Genomic DNA, 13,632 nt, shown 5'->3' with positions numbered 1-13,632 from the left:
ACGTTGCTATAGCAACCCCACTATAGATGACAAGAGAACAATGTCACGTTGCTATAGCAACCCCACTATAGATGACAGAAGAGAACAATGTCACGTTGCTATGGCAACCACACTATAGATGACAGAAGAGAACAATGTCCCGTTGCTGTAGCAACCACACTATAGATGACAGAAGAGAACAATGTCCCGTTGCTGTAGCAACCACACTATAGATGACAGAAGAGAACAATGTCACGTTGCTATGGCAACAACACTATAGATGACAGAAGAGAACAATGTCACGTTGCTATAGCAACCCCACTATAGATGACAGAAGAGAACAATGTCACATTGCTATGGCAACCACACTATAGATGACAGAAGAGAACAATGTCACGTTGCTATAGCAACCCCACTATAGATGACAGAAGAGAACAATGTCATGTTGCTATAGCAACCCAACTATAGATGACAGAAGAGAACAATGTCATGTTGCTATAGCAACCCCACTATAGATGACAGAAGAGAACAATGTCACGTTGCTATGGCAACCACACTATAGATGACAGAAGAGAACAATGTCACGTTGCTATAGCAACCACACTATAGATGACAGAAGAGAACAATGTCCCGTTGCTGTAGCAACCACACTATAGATGACAGAAGAGAACAATGTCACGTTGCTATGGCAACCACACTATAGATGACAGAAGAGAACAATGTCACGTTGCTATAGCAACCCCACTATAGATGACAGAAGAGAACAATGTCACGTTGCTATGGCAACCACACTATAGATGACAGAAGAGAACAATGTCACGTTGCTATAGCAACCCCACTATAGATGACAGAAGAGAACAATGTCACGTTGCTATGGCAACCACACTATAGATGACAGAAGAGAACAATGTCCCGTTGCTGTAGCAACCACACTATAGATGACAGAAAAGAACAATGTCCCATTGCTATGGCAACCACACTATAGATGACAGAAGAGAACAATGTCACGTTGCTATAGCAACCCCACTATAGATGACAGAAGAGAAGAAAGTGCCTTGTTCTGATGTCACACATGAAAAGTGAGAAAACAAGCACACTCACCAGCTGTCATTGTTCTTGGCGCTCCTCCCCCAGGTGGTCACATGACCATGCTGTGCAAAGAACCCTGCTGGAAATGGTCTGTTACAGGGTCAAAGGGCAAATCAGTTGGTCATACGTGCGTAGAAAGAAGGTGAGTATCGTCTTCTATGGTTATCATCATACTCTGTGCGAGTGTAACAGGACGATGCATTTGGCTATAGTCCTCTTCTATGACTATCATCAAAACTCTGCTCCCTTTCGGTGCTGACTACCGAACAAGCATTTGCAACACACTTCTATGGTTAGCATCATGTGTCTCTCACACTCTTTACGCTGCTACAAGTGGAAAAAGAAGCTAAGCTGGATGTTGTGTTGAAAGACCATACATATACGTATCATATATATATATATATATATATATATATATATATATATATATATACAATATATATATATATACATATATATATATATGTATATATATATACAATATATATATATACATATATATATATATATATATATATATATATATATATATATATATATATATATACACACACACATATATATATACACACACATATATACACATATATATATACACATATATATATATGTATATACACATATATATATACATGTATATACACATATATATATCCATATATATATATATATATATATATATAGATACACATATATATATATATCTATCTATATATATATATATATATATATAGATATATATATGTGTATATACATGTATATATATGTGTATATATATATGTGTATATATGTGTGTGTATATATATCTCCTGATGATTGAGGGAACTCCTCATGAAACAGTTCTGTAGAGATGAAGTAGTCTTATGATTTTTCCCACACCTACATATTGCGCTCTACCTCGGTATCGAGCACTATTCTCTGGATAATCCAATCAAGATATATATATATATATATGTATTTTATATATGTATGTATTACATATGTATATATCATATATATAGATGTATACATTTATATATATAAATTTATATATGTATATACATACATATATATATGCATATACATATATACATTTACAAATATAGGTATATATTAGGGCTGGGCGATATATCGTTATATACGATATATCGCAGGTTTGTATCTGTGTGATATAGAAAATGAATAATATTTGATTATATGTTCTCACACGTTGTTTTAAACTGCGTGCATTACATTACTGGCGTGTCTCACTCCTCCTTGTCTGTCCTTCTCACAGACACGGAAAACAAGCCCGCCTTCTTACATACGTCACATACTCTAGCGAGTCTAGCGTCATAGCTCTCGCCGATCAGAGAGAGAGATGGTGCGAACTTATCACAAATGGAGGAAGAACAATAAATGTCCAACATAAAGAGCAGGGGGTCCATCATCTGGTGGTAGTTTGGCTCCAAGTGGGAAGACAACAGCAATATGCTGTTCAATATATGTACTCTGATGATGAACCTGTGTGATGACTGTATTATGTTGATAGTATATATTTCTACCATCAATAATGTACATAATTCAATGTATATACTCTGATGATGAACCTGTGTGATGACTGTATTATGTTTATAGTATATATTTGTACCATCAATAATGTACATAATTCAATGTATATACTCTGATGATGAACCTGTGTGATGACTGTATTATGTTGATAGTATATATTTGTACCATCAATAATGTACATAATTCAATGTATATACTCTGATGATGAACCTGTGTGATGACTGTATTATGTTGATAGTATATATTTCTACCATCAATAATGTACATAATTCAATGTATATACTCTGATGATGAACCTGTGTGATGACTGTATTATGTTGATAGTATATATTTGTACCATCAATAATGTACATAATTCAATGTATATACTCTGATGATGAACCTGTGTGATGACTGTATTATGTTGATAGTATATATTTCTACCATCAATTGATGAAGGTGGACCCCGACTTAAACAAGTTGAAAAACTTATTGGGGTGTTACCATTTAGTGGTCAATTGTACGGAATATGTACTGTACTGTGCAATCTACTAATAAAAGTATCATCTTTTTTGTAAGGGGCGCTGGAAGCCGGCAGACCCGTCAGCGATCCTGTTCTGTCTCCCTGTAATGTTTGTCTGATCTTGAATGGGATTGTGCTGAAAATTGTAATTTTCCTGAAGGAACTCGCCTGACGGAATAAATAAAGTACTATCTAATCTATCTAATCTAATCTATCAATCAATCAATGCAAAGTATGCAGAAGAAGTGTTACTACAAAAAAGTAGCAACACTATTAATTTGTTCTTTCATTTAAAAAGTCCCCCGTGAGAGAATGAAGAGTATTTAATAAATACACTTTTGGTCAATTGACTTAGTTGTGATTTCCCTCTCTGCATGAAAGTTTAAAAATAGCATATATTAATTAATGCAGTATGAAGAAGAATGTTTGAATGTAGACACATAGAATCATCATACTGCTGTCATTATATGCATCAAGTGTTCATTCAAGGCTAAGGCAAAATATTGTGATATATATCGTATATCGCGACATGGCCTAAAAATATCACGATATTAAGAAAAGGCAATATCACCCAGTCCTAGTTTGAAGTCTATTTGACATGTATATGTTACAACCATGTTGAACTGCTTTGAAGTCTATTTGACATGTATATGTTACAACCATGTTGAACTGCTTTGAAGTCTATTTGACATGTATATGTTACAACCATGTTGAACTGCTTTGAAGTCTATTTGACATGTATATGTTACAACCATGTTGAACTGCTTTGAAGTCTATTTGACATGTATATGTTACAACCATGTTGAACTGCTTTGAAGTCTATTTGACATGTATATGTTACAACCATGTTGAACTGCTTTGAAGTCTATTTGACATGTATATGTTACAACCATGTTGACCTGCTTTGAAGTCTATTTGACATGTATATGTTACAACCATGTTGAACTGCTTTGAAGTCTATTTGACATGTATATGTTACAACCATGTTGAACTGCTTTGAAGTCTATTTGACATGTATATGTTACAACCATGTTGAACTGCTTTGAAGTCTATTTGACATGTATATGTTACAACCATGTTGAACTGCTTTGAAGTCTATTTGACATGTATATGTTACAACCATGTTGAACTGCTTTGAAGTCTATTTGACATGTATATGTTACAACCATGTTGAACTGCTTTGAAGTCTATTTGACATGTATATGTTACAACCATGTTGAACTGCTTTGAAGTCTATTTGACATGTATATGTTACAACCATGTGACCTGCTTTGAAGTCTATTTGACATGTATATGTTACAACCATGTTGAACTGCTTTGAAGTCTATTTGACATGTATATGTTACAACCATGTTGACCTGCTTTGAAGTCTATTTGACATGTATATGTTACAACCATGTTGACCTGCTTTGAAGTCTATTTGACATGTATATGTTACAACCATGTTGACCTGCTTTGAAGTCTATTTGACATGTATTTGTTACAACCATGTTGACCTGCTTTGAAGTCTATTTGACATGTATATGTTACAACCATGTTGAACTGTTTTGAAGTCTATTTGACATGTATATGTTACAACCATGTTGAACTGCTTTGAAGTCTATTTGACATGTATATGTTACAACCATGTTGAACTGCTTTGAAGTCTATTTGACATGTATATGTTACAACCATGTTGAACTGCTTTGAAGTCTATTTGACATGTATATGTTACAACCATGTTGACCTGCTTTGAAGTCTATTTGACATGTATATGTTACAACCATGTTGACCTGCTTTGAAGTCTATTTGACATGTATATGTTACAACCATGTTGACCTGCTTTGAAGTCTATTTGACATGTATATGTTACAACCATGTTGAACTGCTTTGAAGTCTATTTGACATGTATATGTTACAACCATGTTGACCTGCTTTGAAGTCTATTTGACATGTATATGTTACAACCATGTTGACCTGCTTTGAAGTCTATTTGACATGTATATGTTACAACCATGTTGAACTGTTTTGAAGTCTATTTGACATGTATATGTTACAACCATGTTGAACTGCTTTGAAGTCTATTTGACATGTATATGTTACAACCATGTTGAACTGCTTTGAAGTCTATTTGACATGTATATGTTACAACCATGTTGAACTGTTTTGAAGTCTATTTGACATGTATATGTTACAACCATGTTGAACTGTTTTGAAGTCTATTTGACATGTATATGTTACAACCATGTTGAACTGTTTTGAAGTCTATTTGACATGTATATGTTACAACCATGTTGAACTGTTTTGAAGTCTATTTGACATGTATATGTTACAACCATGTTGAACTGTTTTGAAGTCTATTTGACATGTATATGTTACAACCATGTTGAACTGCTTTGAAGTCTATTTGACATGTATATGTTACAACCATGTTGAACTGCTTTGAAGTCTATTTGACATGTATATGTTACAACCATGTTGAACTGTTTTGAAGTCTATTTGACATGTATATGTTACAACCATGTTGAACTGCTTTGAAGTCTATTTGACATGTATATGTTACAACCATGTTGAACTGCTTTGAAGTCTATTTGACATGTATATGTTACAACCATGTTGAACTGCTTTGAAGTCTATTTGACATGTATATGTTACAACCATGTTGAACTGTTTTGAAGTCTATTTGACATGTATATGTTACAACCATGTTGACCTGCTTTGAAGTCTATTTGACATGTATATGTTACAACCATGTTGAACTGCTTTGAAGTCTATTTGACATGTATATGTTACAACCATGTTGAACTGTTTTGAAGTCTATTTGACATGTATATGTTACAACCATGTTGACCTGCTTTGAAGTCTATTTGACATGTATATGTTACAACCATGTTGAACTGCTTTGAAGTCTATTTGACATGTATATGTTACAACCATGTTGAACTGCTTTGAAGTCTATTTGACATGTATATGTTACAACCATGTTGAACTGTTTGAAGTCTATTTGACATGTATATGTTACAACCATGTTGAACTGCTTTGAAGTCTATTGACATGTATATGTTACAACCATGTTGAACTGCTTTGAAGTCTATTTGACATGTATATGTTACAACCATGTTGAACTGCTTTGAAGTCTATTTGACATGTATATGTTACAACCATGTTGACCTGCTTTGAAGTCTATTTGACATGTATATGTTACAACCATGTTGACCTGCTTTGAAGTCTATTTGACATGTATATGTTACAACCATGTTGACCTGCTTTGAAGTCTATTTGACATGTATATGTTACAACCATGTTGACCTGCTTTGAAGTCTATTTGACATGTATATGTTACAACCATGTTGAACTGCTTTGAAGTCTATTTGACATGTATATGTTACAACCATGTTGAACTGCTTTGAAGTCTATTTGACATGTATATGTTACAACCATGTTGAACTGCTTTGAAGTCTATTTGACATGTATATGTTACAACCATGTTGAACTGCTTTGAAGTCTATTTGACATGTATATGTTACAACCATGTTGAACTGCTTTGAAGTCTATTTGACATGTATATGTTACAAACCATGTTGAACTGCTTTGAAGTCTATTTGACATGTATATGTTACAACCATGTTGACCTGCTTTGAAGTCTATTTGACATGTATATGTTACAACCATGTTGACCTGCTTTGAAGTCTATTTGACATGTATATGTTACAACCATGTTGAACTGCTTTGAAGTCTATTTGACATGTATATGTTACAACCATGTTGAACTGCTTTGAAGTCTATTTGACATGTATATGTTACAACCATGTTGAACTGCTTTGAAGTCTATTTGACATGTATATGTTACAACCATGTTGAACTGCTTTGAAGTCTATTTGACATGTATGTTACAACCATGTTGAACTGTTTTGAAGTCTATTTGACATGTATATGTTACAACCATGTTGACCTGCTTTGAAGTCTATTTGACATGTATATGTTACAACCATGTTGAAACTGCTTTGAAGTCTATTTGACATGTATATGTTACAACCATGTTGAACTGCTTTGAAGTCTATTTGACATGTATATGTTACAACCATGTTGACCTGCTTTGAAGTCTATTTGACATGTATATGTTACAACCATGTTGAACTGCTTTGAAGTCTATTTGACATGTATATGTTACAACCATGTTGACCTGCTTTGAAGTCTATTTGACATGTATATGTTACAACCATGTTGACCTGCTTTGAAGTCTATTTGACATGTATATGTTACAACCATGTTGACCTGCTTTGAAGTCTATTTGAGATGTATATGTTACAACCATGTTGACCTGCTTTGAAGTCTATTTGACATGTATATGTTACAACCATGTTGAACTGTTTTGAAGTCTATTTGACATGTATATGTTACAACCATGTTGAACTGCTTTGAAGTCTATTTGACATGTATATGTTACAACCATGTTGACCTGCTTTGAAGTCTATTTGACATGTATATGTTACAACCATGTTGAACTGCTTTGAAGTCTATTTGACATGTATATGTTACAACCATGTTGACCTGCTTTGAAGTCTATTTGACATGTATATGTTACAACCATGTTGACCTGCTTTGAAGTCTATTTGACATGTATATGTTACAACCATGTTGACCTGCTTTGAAGTCTATTTGAGATGTATATGTTACAACCATGTTGAACTGCTTTGAAGTCTATTTGACATGTATATGTTACAACCATGTTGACCTGCTTTGAAGTCTATTTGACATGTATATGTTACAACCATGTTGACCTGCTTTGAAGTCTATTTGACATGTATATGTTACAACCATGTTTAACTGCTTTGAAGTCTATTTGACATGTATATGTTACAACCATGTTGACCTGCTTTGAAGTCTATTTGACATGTATATGTTACAACCATGTTGAACTGTTTTGAAGTCTATTTGACATGTATATGTTACAACCATGTTGAACTGCTTTGAAGTCTATTTGACATGTATATGTTACAACCATGTTGAACTGCTTTGAAGTCTATTTGACATGTATATGTTACAACCATGTTGAACTGCTTTGAAGTCTATTTGACATGTATATGTTACAACCATGTTGACCTGCTTTGAAGTCTATTTGACATGTATATGTTACAACCATGTTGACCCTGCTTTGAAGTCTATTTGACATGTATATGTTACAACCATGTTGACCTGCTTTGAAGTCTATTTGACATGTATATGTTACAACCATGTTGACCTGCTTTGAAGTCTATTGACATGTATATGTTACAACCATGTTGAACTGCTTTGAAGTCTATTTGACATGTATATGTTACAACCATGTTGAACTGCTTTGAAGTCTATTTGACATGTATATGTTACAACCATGTTGAACTGCTTTGAAGTCTATTTGACATGTATATGTTACAACCATGTTGAACTGCTTTGAAGTCTATTTGACATGTATATGTTACAACCATGTTGAACTGCTTTGAAGTCTATTTGACATGTATATGTTACAACCATGTTGAACTGCTTTGAAGTCTATTTGACATGTATATGTTACAACCATGTTGAACTGCTTTGAAGTCTATTTGACATGTATATGTTACAACCATGTTGACCTGCTTTGAAGTCTATTTGACATGTATATGTTACAACCATGTTGACCTGCTTTGAAGTCTATTTGACATGTATATGTTACAACCATGTTGACCTGCTTTGAAGTCTATTTGACATGTATATGTTACAACCATGTTGAACTGCTTTGAAGTCTATTTGACATGTATATGTTACAACCATGTTGAACTGCTTTGAAGTCTATTTGACATGTATATGTTACAACCATGTTGAACTGCTTTGAAGTCTATTTGACATGTATATGTTACAACCATGTTGAACTGCTTTGAAGTCTATTTGACATGTATATGTTACAACCATGTTGAACTGCTTTGAAGTCTATTTGACATGTATATGTTACAACCATGTTGAACTGCTTTGAAGTCTATTCGACATGTATATGTTACAACCATGTTGAACTGCTTTGAAGTCTATTTGACATGTATGTTACAACCATGTTGAACTGTTTTGAAGTCTATTTGACATGTATATGTTACAACCATGTTGAACTGCTTTGAAGTCTATTTGACATGTATATGTTACAACCATGTTGAACTGCTTTGAAGTCTATTTGACATGTATATGTTACAACCATGTTGAACTGCTTTGAAGTCTATTTGACATGTATATGTTACAACCATGTTGAACTGCTTTGAAGTCTATTTGACATGTATATGTTACAACCATGTTGAACTGCTTTGAAGTCTATTTGACATGTATATGTTACAACCATGTTGAACTGCTTTGAAGTCTATTTGACATGTATATGTTACAACCATGTTGAACTGCTTTGAAGTCTATTTGACATGTATATGTTACAACCATGTTGAACTGCTTTGAAGTCTATTTGACATGTATATGTTACAACCATGTTGACCTGCTTTGAAGTCTATTTGACATGTATATGTTACAACCATGTTGACCTGCTTTGAAGTCTATTTGACATGTATATGTTACAACCATGTTGACCTGCTTTGAAGTCTATTGAGATGTATATGTTACAACCATGTTGAACTGCTTTGAAGTCTATTTGACATGTATATGTTACAACCATGTTGACCTGCTTTGAAGTCTATTTGACATGTATGTTACAACCATGTTGAACTGCTTTGAAGTCTATTTGACATGTATATGTTACAACCATGTTGAACTGCTTTGAAGTCTATTTGACATGTATATGTTACAACCATGTTGACCTGCTTTGAAGTCTATTTGACATGTATATGTTACAACCATGTTGACCTGCTTTGAAGTCTATTTGACATGTATGTTACAACCATGTTGAACTGCTTTGAAGTCTATTTGACATGTATATGTTACAACCATGTTGACCTGCTTTGAAGTCTATTTGACATGTATATGTTACAACCATGTTGAACTGCTTTGAAGTCTATTTGACATGTATATGTTACAACCATGTTGAACTGCTTGAAGTCTATTTGACATGTATATGTTACAACCATGTTGAACTGCTTTGAAGTCTATTTGACATGTATATGTTACAACCATGTTGACCTGCTTTGAAGTCTATTTGACATGTATATGTTACAACCATGTTGACCTGCTTTGAAGTCTATTTGACATGTATGTTACAACCATGTTGACCTGCTTTGAAGTCTATTTGACATGTATATGTTACAACCATGTTGAACTGCTTTGAAGTCTATTTGACATGTATGTTACAACCATGTTGAACTGCTTTGAAGTCTATTTGACATGTATATGTTACAACCATGTTGACTGCTTTGAAGTCTATTTGACATGTATATGTTACAACCATGTTGAACTGCTTTGAAGTCTATTTGACATGTATATGTTACAACCATGTTGAACTGCTTTGAAGTCTATTTGACATGTATATGTTACAACCATGTTGAACTGCTTTGAAGTCTATTTGACATGTATATGTTACAACCATGTTGAACTGCTTTGAAGTCTATTTGACATGTATATGTTACAACCATGTTGAACTGCTTTGAAGTCTATTTGACATGTATATGTTACAACCATGTTGAACTGCTTTGAAGTCTATTTGACATGTATGTTACAACCATGTTGAACTGCTTTGAAGTCTATTTGACATGTATATGTTACAACCATGTTGAACTGCTTTGAAGTCTATTTGACATGTATATGTTACAACCATGTTGAAACTGCTTTGAAGTCTATTTGACATGTATATGTTACAACCATGTTGACCTGCTTTGAAGTCTATTTGACATGTATATGTTACAACCATGTTGAACTGCTTTGAAGTCTATTTGACATGTATATGTTACAACCATGTTGAACTGCTTTGAAGTCTATTTGACATGTATATGTTACAACCATGTTGAACTGCTTTGAAGTCTATTTGACATGTATATGTTACAACCATGTTGAACTGCTTTGAAGTCTATTTGACATGTATGTTACAACCATGTTGAACTGTTTTGAAGTCTATTTGACATGTATATGTTACAACCATGTTGACCTGCTTTGAAGTCTATTTGACATGTATATGTTACAACCATGTTGAACTGCTTTGAAGTCTATTTGACATGTATATGTTACAACCATGTTGAACTGCTTTGAAGTCTATTTGACATGTATATGTTACAACCATGTTGACCTGCTTTGAAGTCTATTTGACATGTATATGTTACAACCATGTTGACCTGCTTTGAAGTCTATTTGACATGTATGTTACAACCATGTTGAACTGCTTTGAAGTCTATTTGACATGTATGTTACAACCATGTTGAACTGCTTTGAAGTCTATTTGACATGTATATGTTACAACCATGTTGAACTGCTTTGAAGTCTATTTGACATGTATATGTTACAACCATGTTGAACTGCTTTGAAGTCTATTTGACATGTATATGTTACAACCATGTTGAACTGCTTTGAAGTCTATTTGACATGTATATGTTACAACCATGTTGAACTGCTTTGAAGTCTATTGACATGTATATGTTACAACCATGTTGAACTGCTTTGAAGTCTATTTGACATGTATATGTTACAACCATGTTGAACTGCTTTGAAGTCTATTTGACATGTATATGTTACAACCATGTTGACCTGCTTTGAAGTCTATTTGACATGTATATGTTACAACCATGTTGAACTGCTTTGAAGTCTATTTGACATGTATATGTTACAACCATGTTGAACTGCTTTGAAGTCTATTTGACATGTATATGTTACAACCATGTTGAACTGCTTTGAAGTCTATTTGACATGTATATGTTACAACCATGTTGAACTGCTTTGAAGTCTATTTGACATGTATATGTTACAACCATGTTGACCTGCTTTGAAGTCTATTTGACATGTATATGTTACAACCATGTTGAACTGCTTTGAAGTCTATTTGACATGTATATGTTACAACCATGTTGAACTGCTTTGAAGTCTATTTGACATGTATATGTTACAACCATGTTGACCTGCTTTGAAGTCTATTTGACATGTATATGTTACAACCATGTTGACCTGCTTTGAAGTCTATTTGACATGTATATGTTACAACCATGTTGACCTGCTTTGAAGTCTATTTGACATGTATATGTTACAACCATGTTGAACTGCTTTGAAGTCTATTTGACATGTATATGTTACAACCATGTTGAACTGCTTTGAAGTCTATTTGACATGTATATGTTACAACCATGTTGACCTGCTTTGAAGTCTATTTGACATGTATATGTTACAACCATGTTGACCTGCTTTGAAGTCTATTTGACATGTATATGTTACAACCATGTTGAACTGCTTTGAAGTCTATTTGACATGTATGTTACAACCATGTTGAACTGCTTTGAAGTCTATTTGACATGTATATGTTACAACCATGTTGAACTGCTTTGAAGTCTATTTGACATGTATATGTTACAACCATGTTGAACTGCTTTGAAGTCTATTTGACATGTATATGTTACAACCATGTTGAACTGCTTTGAAGTCTATTTGACATGTATATGTTACAAACATGTTGAACTGCTTTGAAGTCTATTTGACATGTATATGTTACAACCATGTTGAACTGCTTTGAAGTCTATTTGACATGTATATGTTACAACCATGTTGAACTGCTTTGAAGTCTATTTGACATGTATATGTTACAACCATGTTGACCTGCTTTGAAGTCTATTTGACATGTATATGTTACAACCATGTTGAACTGCTTTGAAGTCTATTTGACATGTATATGTTACAACCATGTTGAACTGCTTTGAAGTCTATTTGACATGTATATGTTACAACCATGTTGAACTGCTTTGAAGTCTATTTGACATGTATATGTTACAACCATGTTGAACTGCTTTGAAGTCTATTTGACATGTATATGTTACAACCATGTTGACCTGCTTTGAAGTCTATTTGACATGTATATGTTACAACCATGTTGAACTGCTTTGAAGTCTATTTGACATGTATATGTTACAACCATGTTGAACTGCTTTGAAGTCTATTTGACATGTATATGTTACAACCATGTTGAACTGCTTTGAAGTCTATTTGACATGTATATGTTACAACCATGTTGAACTGCTTTGAAGTCTATTTGACATGTATATGTTACAACCATGTTGAACCTGCTTTGAAGTCTATTTGACATGTATATGTTACAACCATGTTGACCTGCTTTGAAGTCTATTTGACATGTATATGTTACAACCATGTTGACCTGCTTTGAAGTCTATTTGACATGTATGTTACAACCATGTTGAACTGCTTTGAAGTCTATTTGACATGTATATGTTACAACCATGTTGACCTGCTTTGAAGTCTATTTGACATGTATATGTTACAACCATGTTGAACTGCTTTGAAGTCTATTTGACATGTATATGTTACAACCATGTTGAACTGCTTTGAAGTCTATTTGACATGTATATGTTACAACCATGTTGACCTGCTTTGAAGTCTATTTGACATGTATATGTTAGAAGGATGCCATT

The 13,632-nt window shown here is 33.6% G+C and overlaps 1 long non-coding RNA gene across 1 annotated transcript; it reads left to right on the top strand.

Moving 5' to 3' along the window:
- On the top strand, nucleotides 1-3,192 carry LOC133544057 (uncharacterized). The gene is made up of 2 exons (XR_009804576.1): nucleotides 1-1,210; nucleotides 2,324-3,192. It is a non-coding gene; the product is annotated as an uncharacterized LOC133544057 (long non-coding RNA).
- Nucleotides 3,193-13,632: the final 10,440 nt, after the last annotated feature.

This window comes from Nerophis ophidion, linkage group LG27 (genome assembly GCF_033978795.1).
Source record: "Nerophis ophidion isolate RoL-2023_Sa linkage group LG27, RoL_Noph_v1.0, whole genome shotgun sequence".
In the NCBI taxonomy this organism is placed as follows: domain Eukaryota; kingdom Metazoa; phylum Chordata; class Actinopteri; order Syngnathiformes; family Syngnathidae; genus Nerophis; species Nerophis ophidion.
This window is presented reverse-complemented; position numbering and strand designations above follow the sequence as displayed.